This window comes from Pan paniscus, chromosome 3 (genome assembly GCF_029289425.2).
Source record: "Pan paniscus chromosome 3, NHGRI_mPanPan1-v2.0_pri, whole genome shotgun sequence".
In the NCBI taxonomy this organism is placed as follows: Eukaryota; Metazoa; Chordata; class Mammalia; order Primates; family Hominidae; genus Pan; species Pan paniscus.
In genome coordinates this window covers 60,300,610-60,318,616 of record NC_073252.2, presented here as the reverse complement: position 1 = coordinate 60,318,616, position 18,007 = coordinate 60,300,610, and positions in this window count along the sequence as shown.

Genomic DNA, 18,007 nt, shown 5'->3' with positions numbered 1-18,007 from the left:
AAGGTGAGCAGCTGTCTCTATTGCCCATATATCTGCCTGTGGTTTCCATTTCATGAAAAAGAAACAACAAAAGCTCTCTTAAAAGAGTGTGTTTTTACCCTGAGATCTCTTAGGTGGCTTCAGTAAAACATAAAAATTATTATTTTTATTAACATGTAATTTGCACTTTAATATCTCCAACCTTTACCCCATTACTCCTCCCTCTGTTAACTCTTCACCTTTGGAGATACTGGCCACATCTCTGATCTTCATCCATTCTCAGCTTGATAAAGTTATTCCCAGTTCCAAAGTCACTTCAACATTTTTGGGCATGGGAGAAACCACCCCCATGACATGATCACTTCCCACCAGGTCCCTCCCACAATACATGGGGATTATGGGAACTACAGTTCAAGATGAGATTGTGGGGAAACAGCCAAACTATATCAAAGTGTGCATCTGGGCAAGTGTCTCTATCGAATACATTGCTTCATGTAATTTTTAACAAATGAAGAATGTTTTATGTATTAGATTGAATGTAGTTCTTTGTACATACATCAAATGAATCAAAATACCACCAAACCAATTTTTAAAAATATATTTAGAAATTAATATTTTACAGCTGAATAAGTCTTTAGAAGAGATTCCTGCTGCCTTTTATCCATCTGCTTTCTAGGTTTTCCTCAAATTGCCCTTGCAGATGATTAGCATCATTTACTTATTTAGAAGTTGTGCACAGCAGGGTGGTGTAGGACCCCAGCACCTCCCAAAACAGCCTCTTCTTCTCCCTTAGACCCCCTTTCTCCTCCCTTTCCCCACGGTAGGAACATAGCATGTTTGTATTTTATGGTCAAACTATTTTGAATTTTGTTGTCCGGCCCTCAGCCCTGCCCTCTCCCTTACCAGGACTACAGCTCTGTTCCTTCAGCCTCTGGTCCTCTCTGGTCCCCTCCTGGGTTTCTTACGTAGTTTATTTTTCCTCTTTAGTCTCCCCCGACCTGCGCCCAGCCCCGTGGCCTCTACCCTTCTCCTACTCTCTGTGGCAGTTTCATATTTGCTAAGATGAATTTGCTCATTAAACATTTCGTTGTATTTTACTAAGAAAAAAAAAGAAGTTGTATTAAATCTTTTGAGAATTTTGACTTTCCTAGCTAGATAAGGTAAACTTGTCAAAGAGTGACTAGTCTAAAATGGTTGTTTTATGATTATTTAAAAAACAAAATAAATGACTACTTGTATTTACCCACAGGAAATAAAATGTATCTTTTTTATTTTGAAAGGTATAATAATGATTTATTTCAGTTTTAGTAAAATTAAGGTGATATTATGTATTACAGCTGTTGAGCTTTCCAAGTTTACATTAAATAACTTAAGATACATGAGACCTTTTAGGTTTTTGTATATTTTTAAAGAAATAAAGAGGTGGGTCTAGAGTTAATTTTGTGTCACCTGGCTATACAATGTTTAACTGACATAGGTGGTTTAATATATACCCTGTACCTATCATAGTGTACTCATAAAATAATAAACTTTAACCAGTAAATAAACACAGAATAGTGATTCAGACTTCTAGCATAGCTAGCCCAATTTTAATCTTTCCTGAAGAGCTGTAACTTCGTGGACAAGTTGAATATACTGAAAATCCGTAAGGGGTAAAGTAGAGAAAGCATAGAATGCTGTATTGCAACTCACCCACTACCTGATGCACAATGTTTTTGTGTCTTTCTTTCCAGGATATGCCTATGTTTTATTTTGTCACAACTTTATTTTTGAATATTCTTAACTTTCTGGTTTATACCACCCTTTTGTCAATTACTTTAGAGGTTTAGGGTTGAAAGTCAGAATTCAAGATACTTTCTAACCTGGTCTCTGCTACTTTGTTATCAGTATAGCCCATGAAATACCTTTTAACAACTCTAGTGTCAATTTTCCAATTTGTAAAGTATAGATTTGGGGTCTGGATAAGGTAGGATTTTTATAGCAGAGTAGAAATGTCTAGTTTCAAATCCCAGTTCTGTCAGACATTGAGGAAGTTACCTAATATCTCTTTTAATTTTATTATATATTAATGGGGATAATACTGTACCTAATACACAGAGATGGTGTGCACATTTTCAAAGATAATGCTTGTGAAGCACTTAGTACTATCACTGATGGTCAGTATTATGCAAGTATAGTATTTTGTAATTATTATTTTTGCATTCACTTTCTCATTAAGTAACAGGAGAAGCCAGAACAATGAAGATGGCTTCTGAGCAGTGGGTTATGAAGCAAAATAGGCTATTTAGCAGAACTTTTAATGACCCAGATATAGTCATGCTCACAAAGAACATTGTTCATGACAGTAGGGACTGTATCTCTATGGGAATGTCACTGTGACTGGCTTCCTCCTCAACTATGCTACAGCTACTCTTCTTTAGAGGTCTGTTCTTAGAAAACATTTGGTTTTTTCACTGCATTGTGCTAGAAAACTCCATTCATGCTACTACTGTATACCTATATGTACAGATAAAATTTCAGTGTGTGTGCACTTCCTTCACTTTCTCCAGTTTTCTTACTATTCTTCCACTTTTCTCATAACACCTCAACTCAAAAACTCACACACCATAAACATCCACAGCCTCTGTTATTCCCTGCACTGTTCATATTTGTTCTTACTAAATTTACTCTTGGGAATTTTGAAGCCATCACAGTGCCTCAGATGTAGAAGCTCTTACTGTGGACCCTGTATATCCTCTAGAAATTGTGGCCTATATTTTATTAAAAATGTATTTGCTTTTCAAAGAAAACTATACCATGAATTTCTGAGTTAAGCTATGGTTTTGATTTGTTAGGCTTCATGTTATAATCTTTAGTGGCTATCTAACAAGGGGATGTGAATAGGGCACAGATATCATGCAAACTGATTGTCAGAAATATGCAGGAACAGATGTTATCCTTCTCTGACACTGTCTGAAAATGAGGACTGTTTATGAGTTGAGAGTGAAGTCAAACATATCGCTTCATAATTACTAGAACTTCCTTAATATGAAGCTGTATCTTTTCTTTTCCCAATATTGCTCTGGCTGAACACTAATGGAGTCTGGTCTCATGGGTACACTTTTGGGAGTGTTGCTTGCAACAGAAGTCATCACAAATATTCAGACCATAGCAGTCATTCAGAACATAGTGCTGTCTATTGAACAATAGAGGCCAGAAGGTATAGAGTAACATATTTCTAGGACTGTGAGAAAATATCTGTGAAATTCAAATTGTGTGCACCAAAATGTTAATTGAAGGGATATGTAGCATGTTAAGACAAATTATAATTTTATTCTATTATTCAGAAGCAAAATTTAAAGAGTTTGATTATTTTTATTTATTTGTTTATTTTTCTTCAACTTGTACTTTAAGTTCCGGGGTACATGTGCAGGATGTGTAGGTATGTTACATAGGTAAACGTGTGCCATGATTATTTTTTAACTTTGTTAATTGTACATGGATAATTTTGAGAGAAGCTACTGAAACAAAAAAAAATTAAAATAAGAAACCATATAACTTCCAAACAAGTAGAGGTAGAAATAAGATTAGAGAAAAAATAATTCAAAAGAATAAAGAAATAATGGAGAAAGAGGAAGACGATGGAGACAAGTTGAATAAAATAAGAAAAAATAGAAAGTATAAATTAAAATGGTAGAAATAAATTCAAATGTATATGTTTTTGAAAAATATTTAAAAGGATTTAATTTTACCACCTAAAATATAGACTATTACATCAAAAAATACAATAAAAGTATTTTAGAGTAAAATACCTGTAACATAAAAACAGACTAAAAGTTAAAGAATGTTATGATACTTGCAAAATACTAATCAAAGATAAATTATGTTAGCTATATTAACATCAGGTAAAATAAGAACACCCACAATTTCGATGGAAAAGCAGGTCATATAGTGATATATATATATATATGTATATTTCAACTCACTAGAAAGCTATGATCATTCTAAAATTGTAGGCTACTAGACACAGACATTACTACACCTTTCACCAAACTTAACAAAAATGAATCACACATCTAAATGTAAAAGGTAAAACTATAAAACTCCTAGAAAATAACATAGGAGAAAATCTAAATGACCTTGAGTATGGTGACATTTTTTGGATATGACACCAAAGGCATGATCCCTGAAAGAAATAATTAATAAGCTAGACTTCTTTAGAATTAAAAGTTTATGTCCTATTAAAAATACTGTCAAGAGATGAACAGACAAATTATGGAATAGGAAAAATATATTTTCAAAAAATGTATAGCTGATAAAAGACTATTATACAAAATATACAAAGAATTCCTAAAGCTCAAGAATAAGAAAACAAATAACTTGATGAAAAATGGGCCAAAGACCTTAACATACACCTCACCAAATAGGATATACAGATGGGAAACAGGCATAGGAAAAGATATTAGTCATCATGGAAATGCATATACCACTACACGGATATTAGAATGGCAACACCTAATGCTTAAGAGGATGAAAAGCAATAAGAATTTGAGTTCATTGCTGGTGGAAATGCAAAATTGTACAGACATTTTGGAAGACAATTCCTTATAAAACTAGAAATATGCTTACCACGTGATCCAGAAATCTAGCTCTTTATTTACCCAAAGTAGTTGAAAATACGTCCTCTCAAAAACCTGTACACAGGTATTTATTGCGACTTTATTCGTAGTTGCCAAAACTTGAAGGCAAACAACATGTCCTTCAGTAGGTGAATTAATAAATTATGGTACATCCAGACAATGGAATATTATTCAATGCTTAAAAGAAATCAGCTAACAAGCCATTAAAAAATGTAGAAAACTTAAATGTATATTAATAAGTAAAAGAAGCCAATATGAAAAGGCTATATACTCTATGATTCCAACTATATAATATTCTGGAAAAGGCAAAACTATGGAGATGGTAAAAATGTCAGTAATTGCCAAGGGCTAAGGGGAAGGGAGGGATGAAGGGGCAGAACACAGAGGATTTTTAGGGCAATAAAACCACGCCATATGATACTATAGTTGTAGATACATCATTATAAATTTGCCCAATCCAATACAATGTGTAATACCAACAGTGAACTCTAATGTAAACTATGGTCTTGGGACGGTCTTGGGACGATAATGATGTGTCCATGTAAGTTTATCAATTGTAACCAATGTATCAGTCTGGTGGGGTATGTTGATAATGGGGGATGCTATGTATGTGTAGGGGAAGAGCATATATGTGAAACCTCTGTACCTTCCTTTCAATTTTGCTGTAAACCTAAAACAGCTCTAAAAACTAGTCTATTAAAAATTGTAAGCTATTAAAATTTTTCTTAAAATGTTAAGAAACACTAACCATACCAGAGAAATTTCATAAACCATCGTATCTGTGGAGGATGCAACATACATTTCTGAGTTGTTAAGAGACTAAGAAGAACAAAATATATAAGGCTATGGAAGACTTAGATGGAATAACACAGAAACCTAAATCCAAGCAATCAAGATCATATATTCTCTTAGGTTTGCATAAAGCCATTACATGTTTTAAAAAGTTGAAATCACATAGGTCTCATTTTCTGACTACAGTGCAATAATGTTTCAAACAAAAAGTGAACATAAAATATCAGCGTTTGAAAAATAAAAATCCCATTTTTATGTCGTGTGTGATACAATAAAGAAACAGTGGAGGTAAAAATGCAATTATTACTGAAAAATAATGAAAGTAACTACATATCAAATTTGTAGAAATCAGCTAAAGCAGTACTAAGTAGCACATGAAGCAAAATGTATGGCCTTATATATTTACATTGGAAATAACATGTGGCACTATTCACAATAGCAAAGACTTGGAACCAACCCAAATGTCCAACAATGATAGACTGGATTAAGAAAATGTGGCACATATACACCATGGAATACTATGCAGCCATAAAAAATGATGAGTTCATGTCCTTTGTAGGGACATGGATGAAGCTGGAAACCATCATTCTCAGCAAACTATCGCAAGGACAAAAAACCAAACACCGCATGTTCTCACTCATAGGTGGGAATTGAACAATGAGAACACATGGACACGAGAAAGGGAATATCACACACTGGGGCCTGTTGTGGGGTGGGGGAGGGGGGACGGATAGCATTAGGAGATATATCTAATGTTAAATGACGAGTTAATGGGTGCAGCACACCAACATGGCATATGTATACATGTGTAACAAACCTGCATGTTGTGCACATGTACCCTAAAACTTAAAGTATAAAAAATAAATAAATAAATAATATTCAAAAGATGATGAGTGAAGACCCAATAAAACCAACAAGAAATAACCAAAACCAAGTAGAAAAAAAAGGAGTTACTAAATAGATGAGAATTAAATAAAACAAACAGGAAGTATTCACTAGATAGGATCAGAGAAATAAAAGTTTTTACTTGGAGCAGTTTAATAGATTATAAATATCTCTGGAAAGCTTGGTTGTAAAACAAACAGAAGAGGAAAACAATATTAGGAATAGAAGAGACTGCCACAAATTACAGAAGTTTAAACACAGATGAGAGAAATTTATAGACAATTTCATGCCAATAAACATAAAAAATAATAGAAATGAATAAATCAAAAGAAAAATTATGCCTAATAACTGATTCAATAAGAAATAGAAAAATGTACTTTAATCATTAAGGGAATTACATTTGAGATGAAAATTCATCCCAAAAAGAAATCGCCAAACCTATGTGGTTTAAGGCAAAAATTATAATTAAAAAAAAATTTTTAATGTTTTTGTTGCTGTTCAAAAGTTTGACAACTTTTTAAAATATTTCCATTTTTTATAAACTCTTTCAGAGAAGAAGGAAACAGAGAGTACATCCAAGTTTATTCTGTGGAGCTGATACAACCTTAATATCAAAACCAGATAATGACAATCTGAGAAAAAATACATACAGGCCAATCTCAATAAATACAAATGCAAAAAAAAAATACTGTCAAACAGAATTTATAAAATGTAAATGATGAAACATATTAAAACTAAGTTACTTTATTTCTGGAATGAAAGTTTTGTTTAAAAGCAAAAAAAAAAAACCTTATTAATGTAGTTTTTTCCATTAATATCTTCATGGAATAAAACCATATAACTACCGTGACAGCTGAAAAAAGTCAATAAAATCTGACAGTATTTTATAAAAATATCTAACAAATTAGGAATAGAAAGGAATATTTTAATGTAATTTAAACTTATTAAGGTTATCTATCAGAATCTATAATGAACCTAAAGATAATCCTTTAGATGAATCCTCTATAAAGTCAGGATAAAGATATATACTAACTGCTGCCTATATTTAAAATAGTAAAAGGTCTCTGCTGCTAAAATAAGAGAAGAAAACAAATCATAATGCATATAAATTGGAATGAAAAAATAAAATTTTATCATTGGAAGATGCTATCATTGGAAAGCTAAAAAGATTACACTGACCAGTTATTAGATGACTAAGATGCTTCAGCAAGGCTGTTGTATAAAGAACAACATACCAAAAAGAAATTGTATTTTCACACTATCAACAAAACGTAGATTATGTTTAAAATATTGATAATCTACAAAATTATTAAAATAAAAATAAATATAACATCATGTGAAATATGGAGAAAATATAAAACTGTAAAGATACTAAGAAGATCTAAATTAATGAGTGAATTTCTATTATCAAGGTAACATGAATACTGGTAATAAAATGAATTTCCAATTATTCATTATTATTTCCGTCTTTTCCTTTATATGAGTCTTTTGTCAGTTTGTTTAGATAAGTCATCGCAATTTTGATTAATATCATTACAGTAATCTTCTAATTTTCCCAATATAACCAGGTATGTTAACTTATAAGCCATAGTAACTAAACTTATCTTTGAAAAAAGTGAATCTGGCCATGATCAAATTTCTTAAAATTATTTAAGGAACCTCCATAACTTTTAGTTGAAGTTATAAAACCTCATATTTACATAAATATGGTACTTCTTAAAGGTCATGGTTAAGATTTTTTTAAATGTAAGATGCTTTCCACTTTCTTTGACAGAGTATCTCACATGTTTTTTTCGCTTTGAAAAATTAGAACCCCCAGACCATACTAATGTGTAGGATTCATAAGGTTAGTAATTTTTGGTTTAAATTGTTCAATAAATTACGCATAATTCTATGCTTGTTAAAAATGACCTAACAGACAAATGCTAGTTTCTATTATTGATAAATTTTATCTCCCTATGGAAGGTAAAGAAATGGAAGGAATGAAAGATAAATTTATCTTTCTCAGTTTTCATGCAGTAGTCTTGTGGGAGACCCTGTGTAAAACATGGCATGCTCTGTCTCTTTGTCTCTCTCTCTCACCCTCTCTCCCTCACACACACACACCACACACACACACACACACACACAAATTCTTTACAATTATTTTAAAAATAGATTCCTCTTTTAGAATGTAATATTGTATATATATTATTTCAACCTAGCTATTGTTCTGATTCTAGTAATTCTCCCCACATCTTCTCAGTCCCTGTCTTTTCACATACAAAGCAGAGTTTAATTGTTTAGAACACATTAATTTTTTAAAATTCTAAATTAAAATACTCTTCTCATTCTCTTTCTAGAGACAAAAGGGGTGTCAGTGTACAATATGCACTCTGTCTCTTACAGCTGAAATAAATAACATATCAGAATTCCTGAGATATGTAGTGTTTGAACAACACAAGTGAACATTTAATATGTAGTCTCACAGTTCATTTTGATGCATTCATTTGTAAGCTCCCCAAAGAAAAACAAGTCATGTGCTCTGCATTTTTTTGTTCTTTTAACAATGACTAATAAAGTGATAAAAATATAGACACACATGTTCATTAACTGATTGATGGAAAGAAGTGAAAATCAAAAATAGAAAAATATGCATTAGAGAAAAATTCCTGACAATGATTCCTTCAGAATTCTCTTTATTTATATAGCTTTAATTTTGGTAAATATCGCTATTTTGGATAAAATATTATGAAATTATATCATACATATTTTATTCCTGTTTTTATTTCTTAGCAGTCACATTAGTTTTTGATTTACTTTCTTTGGATTCCGCATAGGCAATAAATATCACAAGACATTGCCTGAAGTTACTTCACTTTGTGTGTGTATTTGTACACACACACACACATATTAATCTTTTATGGTCATTGAATTTATGGAACATGTTGCACACTTTATAGTTATCAAGTTATCAACTGGAGAGTGCCTATTTAAAATTATGTAGCGGTAGGTTATTAGTTTGCTGAATTAATTAATATCACAATTAAAATGATTATATGCCATTCATTGCAACACAGTAGGACAATTACTTTGAGCAATCACTTACAATCTTAACCTTAAATATCTATTCCTTATATTCTCATTTTACCTTTAGAAGCATCATGTGGCTGTACTTAGAATGATATCAGAGTAACTGTCTTATTATTTGTCTTAGTTGATTGTGAGATACTCAAAGCAAAACTATCTCATTTTTTAGTAGAGATCAGGATCATGCCAAGCTCAATGACTCAACCACTAATTCTGCTAATTCCAGTCAATTAAAATTCCTTCATCTTAAATTAGAGGTCTTGATGATTTTTCTAACTTTAGAATAGTTGAGATTTAAAAAGGACTTAAATATTAAAATCATAGATTACTGTATTTATCAATAAAAGTCCCTTCACATCATTTGTATATCAAATGTTTTACATTAAATGTACATTTCAGATAAAACCATTTGAACACTTCCATTCCAACTGAGTGATGTAAATGGACAATACTGAATATTTTAATGCCTACAGTGTTATTTTTCTTCCAAGTCTAAGAATTGTAAGTGCAGTGCCATTGTTTTCTGAATCAAAATACTGGTGACATAGCCTAAAACCTACTCACATACATATGAGGGAAAGAAAAAAAATATCTGAAATGAAAGCTATTATGGGAAATTTTGAGTGTGTGGTTATTATAGCTCATAGCATTGTTTTCTTTACTGTGGATGCTGTGTTTATAGCTGCAGCTATGTTGGGATTCACTCAGGATGGTGGCAGAAATATTAAGGGGAAATATGAGGGAAAGTTATAGGGAACAGTCACAAACCTTTTGGAGGGCCAAAAGGTTACATAGCTTGTAATAATTGAACAGGCTGAAGGTAGCCGGTTCTTACCTTAAAGCATTAGGTCATAGGGTAAATACTAGGGACAATAGAGACTACCTCAGTTAAGTCTGTTTACCCTACCTCCATTAACTAACCTTTGAGCCAGATGGCCCTCTGGGGGGAGGTCTACTAGGGATATTGCCCCCTAATGGTATTTACCTTTGATCCCGGACACCTGAGCTTTAATCACTCGTAGAAATACTCTCTTAACCATGTTACTTATCCACAAGTGTGTTGACTCAAAGCTTCTGTTGTTAATTGTATACTAAATAAATGCCTGAAGTGTGAACTGCTCAGGTTCGGCCGCAGTGACAAACCTCTCTTGGTGTGTAGGCGGCCTGACACTAAACAGGACTGGCAAAGCAGAACATCTGTGTGTCAGTGTATGTTTTATTCATCCGTCGTTTGGGTCAGGGTCTGCGGGCAGACTCCAGCAGCTGATGCCCTCAAGTGTGAGGAGCGCCACCTCAACTGGTGCCCCGTGTGAGGAACCGTGTGAGGAACCGTGTGAGGAACCGTGTGAGGAACGTTAGGGGTCTGCAGAAACAGACTCTCCGCAGATAGAGCCCCTCGTGGGGCAAGCTGTGAAGGAAGTGTGAAGAGCAATACCTCAACCGGTGCCCCTTGTGAGGACCTCCATGTGAGGAAAGCCGTGTGAAGAGCCGTACTTCACAGCAATAATGTAGAATGTGATTCATATTTTGTCCACAGTTGAAAGACGATTGTATTTTCTATCAATTTTAAGTGTTTGATATCCCACTGTTATTGTACAAAAAAAAAGTCTGAAATCTAGCATATTTTAAGCCAAAAAAATAACATATTGGTATATTCAAAATGATGGCAGCCAGGGCCATCTGGAGCAGCTGCTGCCATCACTTTGGCCACTGCAGGGAGGTCATGGGAAGGAGGTGGCCAGCCATCCCACAGCCCACAGCCCTTGGGGCCACTTCAATGGGGCTGGGCTGGGCTGACCTCTGATGGGGGAGCAGTGCAGTCAGGAAGAGAGGGGCCTGAAGGCAGAGCTGGGCCTGGGGCTGTGCGGCACTTGCACATGGACCACGGGGGCCAAGCCTGGGGTGTGGAGCTGGGGCCATGCTTCTGGGACCAGGGGTGGGAACTGGGAGCAGTGCCTGCTTACGGGACATGGCCAGTGGCACAGCAACTGCACCCACCCTTCCAAGAGTGCCTGGTTCCTGTGCCTGTAGAGGAGGCTCTGTGTGGAGTCACATCCCTGGGTTCTGCCCTGCCATGGGTGACTGCTGAGCCTGACACCCCCGATGGCTGGGCCCAGGGCCTGCAGCCCACGATCTGCTCCATCCTGGGCCACCTGGGAGCACCCGGGCAATAGGGGAAGCTCTTGGCAATGTTGCCCATGCCCTGAATGCAGGCCCTGCTCCAGTGAGGATATGGAGCTCCTGGCCCAGGCTGCACAGGGGCACAGCCAGGATGCATGCTCCGTGGAGCCAGTAGGAGCTGGGAGCAGGCCGCAGCCCTGCCCTTCCAGTCAGGGTTGTAGAACCGGGCCTCTGTGTGCTCTTATGGGTCCAGGAAGGCACCATCCTTCCCTTGCTGGCTCAGAAGTGCCTGCTCCTACTGGCTGGCCTCTCTGCACTCCCAGTGCCCACTCTGATCTTGAAGCAGAGTTGGGGCCAAGCCCAGTCACTGTCACAGCCTGGCTGGGTGTATGCACCCTCAGGCCCTGCCACCTTGGGCAGGTGTGTGTCTTGGTGGGTGAAGGGGAACCAGAGTGGTGGGACAGAGGGTTGCTTGGCGCTGGCCTGCAGATGCCCCTTGGCACAAGCAGCCTGGATGCCATGGACAGCAGCAGGAAACAGATTGGCTCCTGGGTGGAAGGGGACCAGTCCCCAGTGAGGCCCAACTTCAAGCCAACAGAGCTGGGCTGGTAGTTGCTCAAACTAAAGTAGGGACTTGTGGTGCCTTTTCCAGGCCTGCCCATGGCTGCCCATGGATCAGTCAATGCACACTTTCTCCCCCACTGAGGCCCATAAAACCCCCAGGCTCAGCCAGAGCAGAGGAGAGGTTGGAGAGAGGATGGGATGACCAGCTGCAGAGAGAAGCTAAGCTCTCTGCTGATAGCTGAAACTTGTTGGGATGCTTGCCTGCAGAGAAGAGCTACCCTCTCTGCTAGGAGCTGAACACTTGTCGGGACAACTTGGCTACAAAGAGAAGCTTCCCACTGTGGGTCTTCTCTGAGCTGTTCTATTGCTCAATAAAGCTCCTCTTCATCTTGCTCATTCTCCATTTGTCTGCATACCTCATTCTTCCTGGTTACAGGACAGTAACTCAGGACCCACTGAATGGCAAGGCTAAAAGAAGTGCTGTAACACAAACAGCGCTGAAACATGCCCCTTGCTTGCCACATTGTGGATAGCTTTCCCATTTCAAAATACGTATTTTTTTTTAACCTAGGAAGAATAAATTTCCTGTTTGCATGTTTCACTTGATTAGAGGAACACAGTTAAAAAAATCTAAAATAATGAGAAAATTTGTTGGAAGTAATTGTATTTCTAAGGCAGGCAGGAAGTAATTATATTTCTAAGCCAGGCAGGCAACTATGTAATATTCTAAGCTATGAACAGAGAAAGTCTGAATAATTTTTAGAATTTCATACTTAACATACAGTAGAAGTTTTAGAATTGATGCAAAGCAGCACTTTCAAAATAGGTAGGACATTTGATTTTACATTGGAGAATGCACTGAGAAGCGTTGCTCTAAGGATGGAAAAGGTGTAATCAAGGAGACGTAAAAAAGTAATTAAGAAGAACAAAAAGGCAATGAACCTTGCCTTAGGAAATAAGGAAAAGATTTACCCCCTCTGGCTTAAAAGACCGAGTCTTTATACCTCAACAGGGATATATTCCTTTTCCTTTTGGAACAACCTGAGTATAGATTTTTTTTCTCCCTGGGAACTCAATCTCTTTAATCAGCTTACATTAATTCTCCTTTTTATGAGGGATTAATGATAAATCATTCACTCACTACTTTATATGTAACTGAATAATGTGAGAACATTATTGTAAGGCCACCATAGTGCTAACAGGTATTATTTTCCTGAATTCGCTATGCCAAAAACAATAATGGAAATGTCAAACTACCAAGAAGAATATTTGGCCTAACCTTATGTCAGATACAGGATATTAAATCAAGAATTCTTCACATACATACAGATGCAATCTCCACAGAAATCATGTATTGAACCCTGGTATAATTAGAGAGTCAAGTCGTATGTAAAATATGTAAAATATGAGAGAGGCACAGGATTCACAACCATGAATGTGATCACTTAAACTGGATTTTATTTTATATCATTTTTGAAGGGTCAATTTTGCTTTCTTTTTCTGGGATGACTAACTCCCTGCACCCTGACTTCCTTTTCTCCCCAACTATGACGGGAAGCATAATTATTGAAAAGCAACAAGAACATCCTAAATGCATGCCTTGGTTTTGTGGCTTTGTGGCAAAATGATTACTCCCTAATCCCTCTCACCTCTCTATGTTCCATTCTGAAGAGACTGTATAGTTGTGTGGCTGTTTTTCCACACTCAGGGAATACTGGGTCATGAGGTAAAAAGAGGCTGCCTGGATCCTTGCCCAAAGTCTTTGTAGTGAGAGCAGCTTTTGGGCCAAAGAGACAAAAGAAACCAAACCCAATAAGCAAAGCTAAATGCTAATCTCTATTGTAAGAAACATTTTTATATATCTGGGAAATTTCCTCATCCCTGAAACCAGCGATTCTCCAAATAAGTAGGGAGTCTCTTTCTTGAGAGTATGTAGTATGGGAAGAGCCTAGAAGTGCTGGAAGTAAAGATTATTTTTATTTTTAGCTGAAAGAGTTCTATGCACATATTCAGTGGAAGGCAGAGAGGATTTTGCCATGTACAGAATATCTGTTGACCAAATGACATCTTTGTGATACTCCTGGTATGATACTAATAATAGTTACATTCCCTTTCTTTTTTCTACTTATTTTATGTCACATATTTTGTGCCTATGATTTATTATTCTTTTTTAACAGTAGCTTTTTTCTTAATCTCTCACCAAACCTAGAATACTCTTTATTCATTGGGCGCTAAATACAATAAAATCTTGTATAGTCTTCAGGTTTACATCCATGGAGTGAAAGCAATTCAGACACAAAACAGTGAGTGGGTCCTGAAATAGATGACGCTTGAATGACCAGATAAAATAATAATAAGATTGACCTGGGGGCAAAAAGCCGCCACATATAGTCATTATGGACAAGTCAATAGAACACAAGTAATGTAGTGTACAGTCCTATTCAAATTCTGAGGGGCAAAGCCATGGATCAGAATTATCTGTTAGAAGCCAAAGCTGAGCCACACACCAAAAGAAAGGCATGGATGGGAAGCATGGCAAACCAAAAACAAGTAGGGATAATAAAAATATCTAATAGCAGGCACAAGCAAGTAGGCAAGAATGTTGACTCCTTCAGTTGTGTGGTACTAACATATGAGAAGCTTTCCATAATTTCTAAAGTTATAGATCAGTTAGTACATTGGAGTGAAGCACTGAATATGGTCAAGCTTTCTAAAGGAATTAAATATTTCAGGGTATAGATGAAGTTAAGCTAGTTAGCACTTGATAATCACACGGAATTATCTGATCATTGATCTAATTTTAGGTCACTGTCAGACTTCAGAGAAATTTGTCTTTTTAATATAAAAATTTCACCATGGGAAGTGCAGAGTTCTTGGGTTATAGCCAATATAATGCTAATGAAATTTAGAAGGTATCAGGATTCATTCTTTGCAGTAAGGTCTTTGCTATGAAAAGTCCCCTTTATACAATTTAGGAACTATTTGGTTTCTATAGTAACTATATGATTAGCTTTGGGAATATCTAATGTCTACATTCCCCAGAATATGAGTGACAGCTTAGTGTTCATGGACTATTATTTTCTCTTTTTCCACATTATAGATTCAGACCCTGTCATCTACTTCTCTGGGCTCAGAGTAGAATAGTAGAATATTCCTAGTCAGGAAGCCAAATAAAACGCACATTAAAAGATAGATTTCTGCTGTGTCAATCAAGAACATTCTTCAGCAAGTGCTAAGGTTTGAATATGTCCCTCAGAGTTCATGTGTTGGAAACTTAATCCTTTTAATACTTTAAAGTTAATATCTTAAAAGTACAGCATATTCATTTCTGTATCCCCAGGGCTGAGAGCCAGCTGAACCCTGTGCTCAGCTAACCAAATACCCAGTAACTAGCAGATGTGTTTCATTTTAGGGCTTTCTAAGCCCTAAAGATGTCCTTTACCAAGGTTTAGAACCCTCTCAAATTCTACCATAAGTAGTTTTCTTTCACTAGGCTTTATTTTAGGCTATAATTACCATCACTTGCTTAAAATTGTTCTTTATTTATTTTCATTTTATTGTATAATATTTTAGAGATACGGTCTTACTGTGCCACCCAAGCTGGAGTACAGTGGTGTAATCACATCTCGCTGTGGCCTCAAACTCCTGGGCTCAAAAAATCCTTTCACTTCAGCCTCCTGAGTATCTAAGATGACAAGTGCACACAACCACCCTCAGCTAATTTTGTTTTTTTGATTTATTGTAGAGCTAGGGCCTTGCTATGTTACCCAATCTGGTTTCAAACTCCTGCTGTCAAGCAATCCCCCTGCCTCCGCCATGAAAAGTGCTGGGATTACAGGTGTGAGCACCACACCCAGCCTGTTTTTTTTTTCCATAAAATTTTAAGATAATTGTAGGTTTACATGAAGTTTTAAAAATTATACAAAATCACAAATGCTCTTTACCCAGTTTTCTCCAGTGGTAACATGTTGCAAAACTGTAGTACAATATCAAAACCAGAATATGTATACAGTTAATATATGACTATTTATATCACTACAGTATCCCTCAGGTTGCTCCTTTATAATTATATCTACTTCCCTCCCAACCTTTTCATAAATTCTGGCAACCATTAATTGGTTCTCCATTTCAAGAATGTTATATAAATAAAATCATACAGTATTTTACCTTTTGAGATTAGCTTTTTTTTTTCATTCAGGGTAATTCCATTGATATCCACCCAAGTTGTTTTGTGTATCAATAATTTTTAGTCCTCAATAGTGAATCTTGGATGGAAGGATTTGTATCTCAACTAGTGCTATTTAATGCCAGAGGGAGCAATGCTATATAGCAGAAGCACCCTGATGTGGGCTGGAAGCCAAATGAAGAAGAGAAGAGGTCTGACTGAAATGTGATTCATTGTATATGGAGACCCTGACAGAGGTGATTCAAATCTGATTCAAATGTTGTGAACAAAAAGGTAGTCATTGATGGGCATATTTTGAACAAATATCACCAGACACAGCAGTTGAATTTTACAATAGCTTCAATATGTGTCATGAAGAACACAAATGATTAGATTACCCTAACTTTCCTTGCTTTAGATGCTACAGAATTAGTTGTGTTGGCTCATTCTTTTAACATTTAATGTATCTGAACTAGCCATAAAGGGGAAATGAGATAGTCTGACATCATCAGCTTGATTATATTTCCTATGTCAGTCATGATATCTTAAGATATAAAATAACACCAGATTAAGTTAAAGAGTTAATTTGAGTTTATTTAATGTAAGTTCTGTCTAGGTGGTAATCTAAATGCCAGAGACAACAACCTTCAGAAACCTAGGTTGTAAGACCATGAGAGACTGAGTAAAAAGTAATGGGAAACTTTTAGTCACTAAAAGGTAGTTTAATGTGGAACCTTTGAAAATAATATGTTGGCAGTAAAGAACTGAAGAGAAAACTAGTTGATAAATGTTCCTGAAAGGCAGATAACAAGTAAAGAATTATCTGTGATTTACAGGATAGTTCTTTAAAGTATCATACATACACTCCAAAGAGTACCTAGGTTCATAAAATGTGGCTCAAGAAGAAAATGTTAATTGATTTGTCTATAAATACATGTGCATAGATATATATTTTATTCATGTACAAATACTTCTCTACTTATGATGAGGCTACATCCTGATATACCCATCATAAATAAAAAATATTGTAAGTTGAAAATGCACTGAATTCTGGCAAAGAGCAGATAGTCCCCAATTTACAATGGTTTGACTTACAATTTTTCAATTTTATGATGATGCAGAATGTGTTATTCATTCAATAGCAACTGCAATTCCACTGTAATTTTTAAAGAACTCTTAAACTTACAATGCGACCATATCATGATAAACCCATCGTAAAGTGGAAAAATCGTTGTCAAACCCTCATAACTTGGGGACCATCTGTTTACACACACACACACATATATGCATACAGACAGTCCCCAGTTTATATGATTATATGTAATTATACGTATATGTAATGATTATATATAATTATGCATATATAGTGATTATATATAATTATACATATCTGGTGATAATATATAATGATATGTAATGACAAAAATAAGAAAGAAATTGATATTTATTCCAATACAATTTTCAGATTCACACTAGAATCCTCATTTGTTCCCTATGTCGGATGATTATGAAGTATGTGCAGTAGTACCACCAATATTCTAAGAAAAGGGAGTTCCAAGAAGACTGAAGAATTGACAGTGGCATTTTCAACTGTTTTGTCTTGTTTTACTTTCAGCCACTGAAGTGGGTGACTGTTTGCAGAAAATTGGTTATCATATATATAACTAATTTTATAAACACAATGCTCTTAAAGAAGAACAAATTTTACCTTTTAAAAAGATGAAGATAAATCATACAAATATTTAAGCACAAAAGTTTTGCCATTTTTAAAATGTATCCTTAAAAATGTCCTTTCAAATTGCTCTTTATGATA